At 40.2% G+C, this 9135-nt stretch overlaps 7 non-coding genes across 7 annotated transcripts; 1 reads left to right on the forward strand and 6 right to left on the reverse strand.

Annotated features, from left to right (window-relative positions):
• Window positions 1-183: 183 nt before the first annotated feature.
• Window positions 184-255, reverse strand: trnat-cgu. Its single transcript has one exon. It is a non-coding gene; the product is annotated as a tRNA-Thr (tRNA).
• Window positions 256-900: 645 nt separating this feature from the next.
• trnat-cgu lies at window positions 901-972 on the reverse strand. Its single transcript has one exon. It is a non-coding gene; the product is annotated as a tRNA-Thr (tRNA).
• Window positions 973-2208: 1236 nt separating this feature from the next.
• trnat-cgu lies at window positions 2209-2280 on the reverse strand. The gene has a single exon. It is a non-coding gene; the product is annotated as a tRNA-Thr (tRNA).
• An 819-nt stretch (window positions 2281-3099) lies between these two features.
• trnat-cgu lies at window positions 3100-3171 on the reverse strand. The gene has a single exon. It is a non-coding gene; the product is annotated as a tRNA-Thr (tRNA).
• A 353-nt stretch (window positions 3172-3524) lies between these two features.
• Window positions 3525-3596, reverse strand: trnat-cgu. The gene has a single exon. It is a non-coding gene; the product is annotated as a tRNA-Thr (tRNA).
• A 518-nt stretch (window positions 3597-4114) lies between these two features.
• trnat-cgu lies at window positions 4115-4186 on the reverse strand. Its single transcript has one exon. It is a non-coding gene; the product is annotated as a tRNA-Thr (tRNA).
• Window positions 4187-8776: 4590 nt separating this feature from the next.
• On the forward strand, window positions 8777-8848 carry trnat-cgu. The gene has a single exon. It is a non-coding gene; the product is annotated as a tRNA-Thr (tRNA).
• Window positions 8849-9135: the final 287 nt, after the last annotated feature.

Raw genomic sequence — 9135 nt, forward strand, 5'->3', positions numbered from 1 at the left:
AAAATGATACCTTGAAGTCTGTATTGGCTCTGTATCAGCTATAGTTATGTCAAAAGGATGAGAGTAATGGAATAGAACAGTTTTCAAAGCAAAAGCACAACCCAACATCATCCTCCACTTATTTATTTTATGGTTGGCAAGTTGCAACCTGCCGTGGGCCATGACAACTCCTGAGTAGGTTTTAGGCATGGATGGGGGTTGAACCCATGAGCTTTGGTTTACGAGACCAATGCCTTACCACTTGGCCACCTCGGCTAAAAATCAATACTTTTAGGTATTTTATTAACCTTCCCTGTAGCTGAAGATTATTTGGAAATGTTTATTAGTGCAGACATTAATCTGAGAAGATGCCTTTTGATTCCAGAGGCTAGGGTCATACCATGATGGCTAACCAATGGAACATCAATTTACTATTCTACAATCAGGGTCACAGGGGCTGGAGCCTGTCCCAGCTATCATTGGGCGGGAGGAAGGTTACACCTGGGAGAGGTTGCCATCCTATCAAAGGGCTAACACCTGGTGTGTTTCCACCAAGAGGTTCAGTTTTGGTTTAGTATGAGTAGGTACAGTAAACCCTGATCTTGTTTGCGTTTCCACATGGAACTGTATCCTTCAGAGCTTCACACAGAAAAGTGTTCAGTTGGCTGCACATGTCTTATATGCCAAAGGTTTCGAGAAAAGAAGGTGATTTTTTCCATGAGCAGCACAACACACATGAAACTGATATCTTGAAGTCTGTATTGGCTCTGTACAGGCTATAGTTATGTCAAAAGAATGAGAGTGGTGAATGAGAAAAGTTTTCAAAGCAAAAGCACAAGCTGTTATCATTATCCACTTATTTTATGCTTGGCAAGTCACAAGTGCTTCCCAGTGGGCAATGACAAGTCCTGAGTAAGCTTTAGGCATGGATGGGGATTGAACCCATGATCTTTGGTTTACGAGACCAACGCCTTACCGCTTGGCCACCACGCCTCTTTTATTGATTTATCCAATCATTAAAATTAATTCTAAATAATTGATGAATTAATTCTGAAGAAATATTTAATAACGCTGGGTGTTTGGTGTTAATACTAACCCTGGTGATTATTATTTGTATTTATTTTTTGGAACAGTCTTTTAAAGCAGACATGACTACTTGAAATGCATATTCCATCAGTTTAGCCAGTCTTGTTATTGGATGGTATCCATTCTCCTGACAGCTCCTTATGCCAGATTTCAGATGTCGCTGACTCTTTTACAAAATAACACAAACTCTATTAAATCAATGTAACCATACAAAGATGAAGCCCTGTACCAGTCCACATCTCCTCACCAAAGATGCATCCTAAAAGTAGTCACACTGTTTTTTTTGACAGGTCTCCCAAGACCATCAGTTCCCAATGTGTTTGAAAGGGATCTTAACAAGAGTTGCCTTTATGTATAGATGGTACTTGATCATACACATTTTTTTTTTACAAGACCAGCGGAGCAGGATGAAGAATCCACTCTGTTGTTTTATGGTTTTATTCATCTTATGCATTTGTTTTTATCCAAGGCAACAAAAAATCTAAGTACAATCGCCACAGAAGAAAGAGGCTATGAGGAGATTAATCTTCATTTCTTTGAAGATCATTGGGAATAAGAAGGCGAATCCTTAATGAGGAAGTCCAGGTAGGTGGTTTCTGTGCTATTTGTCACTCTGTTGGAGAGCATTAGTGAAGAGAAGTCAGCAGACAGTTATGAAAAGTGGGCTGAAATGAGTTTCTTTTGGTTTTACTGTGCAGCCGTGCAGCATTTTAAGGAAGTTTGGGGATTGAAGTTACTATAGTTTGTGTACAGGATGGCTTCACATGTGGTCACCACCAATCTCAGAAGCCATTTGCAATCACTTATCATCATCTGATGACACTATTTCCCCCTGCAGATAGATGCCAATGGCAATTTTAAATAAATGTCTGTTAAGACTTTGTTTTTATGCAGCGTTGATTACACCCCCAAAAGTAGTGCCCATTCATCTCTTTGCGCTTGCATGTAGTTGTCTGTTTATAGATATACATCTTGTTCAACAAAGGGTGGAAAGCACACTGAATTGCCATTCATTGAGCCTTTATTTTTTAACCAAGAGTGCCATCTAGAGGAGTCAAAAACTAGTGATTTGCAAAGCTTCATTTACTCATCACTACTGCTTACTTCTGATTGTTGCATATTAGTTTCTGCCAATTATAATTAAGGCATGGATGGGAATCGAACCCATGGTCTTTGGTTTACGAGACCAACGCCTTACCACTTGGCCACCACGCCTCATTTATATCAAGTTTTGTCTACCTTTTAATTAGTGATTAGTGATTTTTTGACTCCTCTAGATGGCGCTCTCTGTTCAACAAAGGGTTGAAAGTACACTGAATTGCCATTTATTGAGCCTTTTGTTTTTTAAACCAAGAGCGCCATCCAGAGGAGTCAATAATACAACTTCTGGTTCGTGAAGCTTCATTTGCCCATCGCTACTTTTTATTGATATACAGACACTACTACAGAAGAATCCAACAAATTACAGAAAGTTAAGCTGTCATTACTGTGATGTGGTCCCTCTACAACATCGGTGTTTAATGCAAGCTGTTATAAAACTATTTAACATCAAGCCCAATGCCTTATTTTTTGGTCACTAAGGAACATAATGAAAGTATTATGCGTATGAAATGATAAAGTCAAACTCAACTTTTACCCGCAGAGATTGGGTTGTGAGTGAATGGCTGAGGTAGCAAACATATCAGCTTTCTGATTGCCTTCACTTGTAGCTATGAAATATTGCAGTGGTGTTCAGATTGTCTCCAATCCAGATCTGGTCAGCAAAGTGTGGTCCCCTACAACATCAGCGTGTTCAATGCATGCTGTTATAGAAAGTGTTTTCATGTTCATAGCTACTTTCTGTAATGTCCTTTAAGATGTTCAAAAAAAAACCAGAAGGAAGAAGCAGTACCAGTACCTGTAACTGCATACTACTATATTATTAGGCTTGATGCAGGGTGACGTTTCCCATCCCTGTTGTTGCAGGAAGGTACACTAAACATATTATTGTAAACTTCTGATTGCTGCATATTAGCTTCTGTCAATTATAAATTAAGGCATGGATGGGATTCGAACCCATGGTCTTTGGTTTACGAGACCAACGCCTTACCACTTGGCCACCACTCCTTGTTAATGGCATGTTTTGCCTACCTTTTTATAGATATTAGGACACTACTACAGAAGAATCCAACAAATTACAGAACGTTAAGCTGTCATCACTGTGATGTGGTCCCTCTACAACAACAGGGTGTTTAATGCACAATGTTAAAGAAACTGTTTTCATTTCTTACCTTTACAGTTACTTCCTGTAATGTTCTTTATGATATGAGGGAGAAGCAGTACCAGTACCTACAAACTCTACATTATTAGGCTTGATTTTGGTCAAGCTGGTTTCTCATTGCTGTTGTTACAGGAAGGTACACTCAACATATTGGTGCTAACTTCTGATTGCTGCATGTTTGATTCTGCCAACTATAATCAAGCACGGATGGGGATCGAACACGTGATCTTCGGATTACGAGACCAACGCCTTACCACTTGGCCACCACGCCCTGTATATGTATTAAGTTTTGTCTACCTTTTTATTGATACTCAGACACTACTACAGAAGAATCCAACAAATTACAGAAAGTTAAGCTGCAGTTTACTGCAGTGTCGTCCCCCTACAACATCAGTGTTTAATGCACGCTGTTATAGAAAGTGTTGTCATGTTCATCTTCACAGCTACTTTGTGTAATGTGCTCTATGAGCACATTGTAGAGGACACAAGGAAGAACCAGCGTTCATAGTTGTTTTAACAGCAATAACAAACTTAAATTGTGTTAACTTCACACAAAACACCAACTGTGACTTCATTCTTTATAATAAGTGAAGACACTGATATAGAAGATTTGATGGCTGCGCAGAGGCTAAGGACACCAAGGCCGGCTACACACCCTATAATATTAGGCTTTTTTTAGATTTAGGACTTGGTTTCGCATCCCCAGTGATCAGGGGGTGTGACATGATTGTAGCTTGTCATAATCAAGGTAGGTACACTCAACAAAGTGGCTCCTTCCTATTATAATCAAGGCATGGATGGGGGTCGAACCCATGATCTTTGGTTTACGAGACCAACGCCTTACCACTTGGCCACCACGCCTTGTATGTTTCATCTGTTTCTTCTCAATTTTTTGACTGATAATGAACTGATGCTGTTTTATTTTCCAAACATGGCTACAGAAGAATCTGACAAATTGCAGGAAGTTAACGAGCTGTCATTAATGTGTTGTGGTCCCCCTACAACATCAGAACTGTCACAGAAAGTGTATACATGTCAGGTCATCCATGTCTCTAACTGTGATTGATCACATTTGACATTAAAAGCTTCTTAAAAGCCTTAGAGAGAAAATGAAGTCAGGACTGAAGTAAGGTTACTTTATAAAACTAATGTCATGTGACACAAAGAGAAGTAGATTAAGTCATTGCTGGCATTTGCTCTCAAATTGTTCTTGAGCTTCTTTCTCCTAGCCGACTGATCCTTCCCCCCAGACCACCGACTCATCTAGCATTTACCAATGTTTACCATGTTGCACAGTAAGTAAACCTTTTCACTTTTGAAGGTGCAGTGTGTAGAAACGGGAATATTTAGCGATATGAAGCAGTTAGATTTTAGACTGAAACGCTGCCTTGCTCAGCCTCCCATTGAGTAGCATGAGGCTGCAGATTCAGGACTGCACTTCTAGAACCAAAATTAAAACCCTTATTGTTTACAACAGCACAATCTTGTGCATTAAGGACTGCATTTTCAGTTTATAATGTGACCATTTTTAGTGTCTTCCTGTAACCCCAACCCTAACAGCCAAATTCCACAAGATCTGTGTCCGATCCGTCACGGCACCAGATCTGATGGTTTCTATTCAAGTCAGTGAGTTAACTTCCACTGGATCCAGCACACCAGAGCCCTCTGGATCAGATACACAAGACTTTTATTTTTGCTGGATGCTGGAGCACGAGGCATAAATCTCAACAGAGCAGATGGAGCGGGACAGGAAGTCAGAGACCAAAACAAAATTAAAACAGCTAGTTAATTTTCAGAATAAAACACTCTGTTTTATCACCAGATCGTTTTTCACTTAACTACAACAACAAACCGTCATGATGAGCGGAGCCAGGCCTGGAGTCAACAGGTCAGAGGTTTTCATAGGACCATAAAGACAACATGGATGAGGAGAGGAGTTGTTCATTCAATAATGCAGTAAATACTTGGGAAAACCTGGGTCACATGACTCCTGCTGTCCGGCATTCTTGCTCCATGCTCTGTTCTGCAACCACAGGGTGTTGACGGAAGAGAGAGCACGGAGCTGGACCGCAGCAGATCGGAGACAGGCCAGAGACACACATCTGGTGGAAGTCCGGCGTAAGCCTAACCTGTTGAAACAACAACAGACACATCATATTGCTCCTGCTGGTGGAGCGATAGTGGCCTTCGAGTACAAGAAGCTCCAGTGATGCATGAGAAGTACGATCCTCTCTTTGTCAAGTTCTTACTATCAAAAATGTCTGTCAATACAAAGTATTATGTACACAACAACAACTCTCCTCTTCTCATTCTTCTTCTTGCAGCTGTACCTATAAGAAATTATTTAAGTCTTCAAAAACCTTTCTCTGAGCAGGTCGGATTAAAAGTTGTTGACAATAATAAGTGATGATTTGTCAATTCTACCTTCTACACCTTTTTTTTAACTGCCCCAAAATCTTGTCCTGTCCATTTATTTCCAAGTTAAAAAGTGTATAACTCTAACAGAAGTGAAGTCTAAAAGTAGTGAAGTGTTATTGTTAAAAGATGAATGTGAAGATGTTCACACTGCAGTCCTGACGTAGAGACAGATTTCAAAGAGATCAGTCGAAAAGTTGACTCACTTCATTTTGGGTACGACATGATTCCTTGGAGTAAATATTTCCTCCTTATCATTTTGTCACTTCAGAACAAACCAGCTCTAAAAGAAAGACAACAAACAGTATGTTCCTTTTTGTAATGATTTCCACACTGAAGCACTTAAAGCCATGACAGGCTGTGATTACTGTCGGAGCGGTAGGAGCTCGTCCTGTAGTCACTCAGGGGTAAATCATTTAAAGTGACATGGCGAGGTGTTCAACCGGCTGCAAAGCTTGTGTTGTCCAGAAAGAACTGTACCTCCACAAATATGCAGCTCTGCATTATTAAAGGTGGTGACAGTCAGTGCTGCCCATGGATGTTTGAACACTATACATGATAGATTCTGTTGCTTTCTATTCGGCTGCATTTGCATGCGACACGGCCCCTGCATTGCACCTGAAGTATCCTACCTGAACAAGAGTGATTCACATCAGATTCTTAATTTCATCTGTTCTGAACTGATCCAGGGATTCAAAAATGGGTTTTTAAAATGTTATCTTTGTTCCTGGATATATTTTTGCTGGAAACCTGCTGCTGGCTCTGTTTGCCGTGCACCTTTTATGGCCTCTGTTTTACATTTCCCTTTCAAACAGTAACGCTGTATATCAGTGCCGATCCACAGCATGCAGCAAAACTGCGCTGAGATGTACAACCCACCTCTGTGCAGAGAAGCGGTTGAAATGCACAATAAATGATTGTTCGGATCAGACGCACTGCTAGGTCTGAGTCTCAGACACATTTTACTGAGCTAATGGAGTGAATCCTGAAGTCAGCGTTCCCTTGTGACGGAGAGGAGAGCAGCTTTGAATAGAGAATCAATTTTGGATGAATCGTGACCTCAGGAATTAAAATGGAATCAAAGTGTGTTATTAAAAATTTAGAACCTAATGCTTTCTGTCCCCAGTGTCAGAAACACACATGGAGAAGCAGAGTTTAGGTTTTATGCTCCAAATATCTGGAACAAACTTCCAGAAGGTGTCAGGTCTGCTGAAACTCGCCATACTTTTAAATCCAGGTTGAAGACTCCTTTCACCTTTCATTAGTGTTTTTTTTTTAACATATTTTTGGGGGAATTTTAACCTTTATTGATATGGCACCTGAAAAGAGACAGAGAACGTGGGGAGCACTTTTTCTTTTTTGACGGGGGGAACTTCATTTTTAGGTGCTGTGAAAATTATTAAATTCCATACGAACCACTTCCTAACATTTTAAATCATAAGTGTTACTAAAGAAGCAGTTTCGCTATCGGCTTGGTTGTTGTTTACTGCCGCTTTCTGAAACCGTAAATCCAGTGATGTCTGGCTCAGCATACTGCAGAACAGATCCAGCAGAACAGTCATACTACATACTAAATTCAAACACAGTATGTAGTAGGCAGTACCTACTGCCTGTTACAGTTGTAGGTAGTATGTAGCAGGCCGTTGAAAAACAGCCTCTGTATTTGGGTTCCGCTTGGACCACTAGGCCACCAGCGCCCCTCATTAGCTTATGTAAACAAATCATTTTTATAGCAACTTTTTTTTATCACACAACTTTTATTCCTCCTTTTCAATCCATTGTAATATTTTTAACCTTCTGCTTTTTATTTCTTTGCTTTTATTGAAATGGCATTGAGTTTATAATATTAATGATGTGTTAATGTTTTGTTTCAATGTTTTTGTTGACCTTTGTTATGATTATTTTAAAGTATTGTGTGAAGCCCTTTGAATTGCATTGATGCCAATGTGTGCTTTATAGATAATCTTGCCTTGCTCTCTTTTTTGGGCAGAAAAAATGAGGAGAACTCCTGACTTGCAATAAAGCAGCAAGGCATTTATAAGACGTTGATTTGATGATTGAAACTGAGTCGGTCTGTTTATCTCTCCCTCTGTCTCACTTGTTCAGACTCAGGCAGATGGCTGATCACCAATGAGTCTTGGGGCCTTTTCAAAACTGCCCCCTACATCCTCTCTCGACACCCTCTGTTTGCACATTCATGTGGAGAGTCTCCCACATTGAATGTCGCCCAAAACCTTTAAGTGTGGAGTTTAGAGTGAGTTGTCGGTCCCTCCAACAGTGAGACTGCACTGATGCTGGCTTACTGACCAGATGCAACTCTGTGTATCGCTCATCACTGGAGACTTTTTCTCACACTAGAGAACTACACGATAAAAACTCTGTGGTGTGCAATGTTTACATCTTCGTGTTGCTTCAACTTGATTCTGATCTGCCCTACTACAACACTAAATGCAGCAGGTTTGTTTAGTTGCCTGCACAGACTGATGCTGCTATCAAGATCATAATAACATAAAACTTTTTTTCTGGAGAACAACGTGTTTTATTTTTACATGGAGACTATTTAAAGAATAAAGCAGATTATACTAATCAAATTAAAAAAAATAAGATGAAAAGGTTTAAACTATCCTCATACTGTGGAGATGTTTGTGATAATAGTTAATTATGTAAACTACTTGTTATCTGTGTGGAGTGTAAAAATGGCTACATTAAGTTCCTGTTTCCAGTAGAGTTGAGTCTGTCTCAAAGCACGTAGCTGTACCTGATCCATCCACATTGATGAAGTTTTCTCATTAAGGACGTCTTTCTTGACACTGCAGTACTCTTCTCATGTGGGTCAAAGTCGGGTCTCTGTAAATAATGTGGACTTGTTTGTTTATGTGCTGGTGGCCATACGTATTGTCATACATGTTTCCCTGAGGTGCCAGGAGTGCTGACTGGCCACTTCCTATCAAACTGAATGCACCTGTTCCGGGTGATACACTCCTGATAAAAAGCCAGCTTGCTGTTAGGTCACTCTCCATCTCTCTGCCAGCCCAGGGCGTGGTGGCCAAGTGGTAAGGCGTTGGTCTCGTAAACCAAAGATCATGGGTTCAATCCCCATCCATGCCTTTAACTCTCAAAGTCCACTGCTGCACCTGCAGTCAAATCTTAAAAGCAACTGGAATTGGTTGAAGTACTTTAAGAGGTATAGTCGCATTCTCCTTAAAATAAACAAAAATAATATACTCCAAAGCTGCTTCTTACCTCTAAGTCATGGTTTGAGACCACACTGGTGCAGCAGTGGATGGGGTGTTATTTGGGAAGTTGTGCACCCAGAAAATAACAGCAACAATTATCCACATTTAGCTCTTAAATGTCTTAAAAATGCAGTGTGTGTTTTATAAAAATCCCTTTTT

This window comes from Notolabrus celidotus, chromosome 8 (genome assembly GCF_009762535.1).
Source record: "Notolabrus celidotus isolate fNotCel1 chromosome 8, fNotCel1.pri, whole genome shotgun sequence".
In the NCBI taxonomy this organism is placed as follows: Eukaryota; Metazoa; Chordata; class Actinopteri; order Labriformes; family Labridae; genus Notolabrus; species Notolabrus celidotus.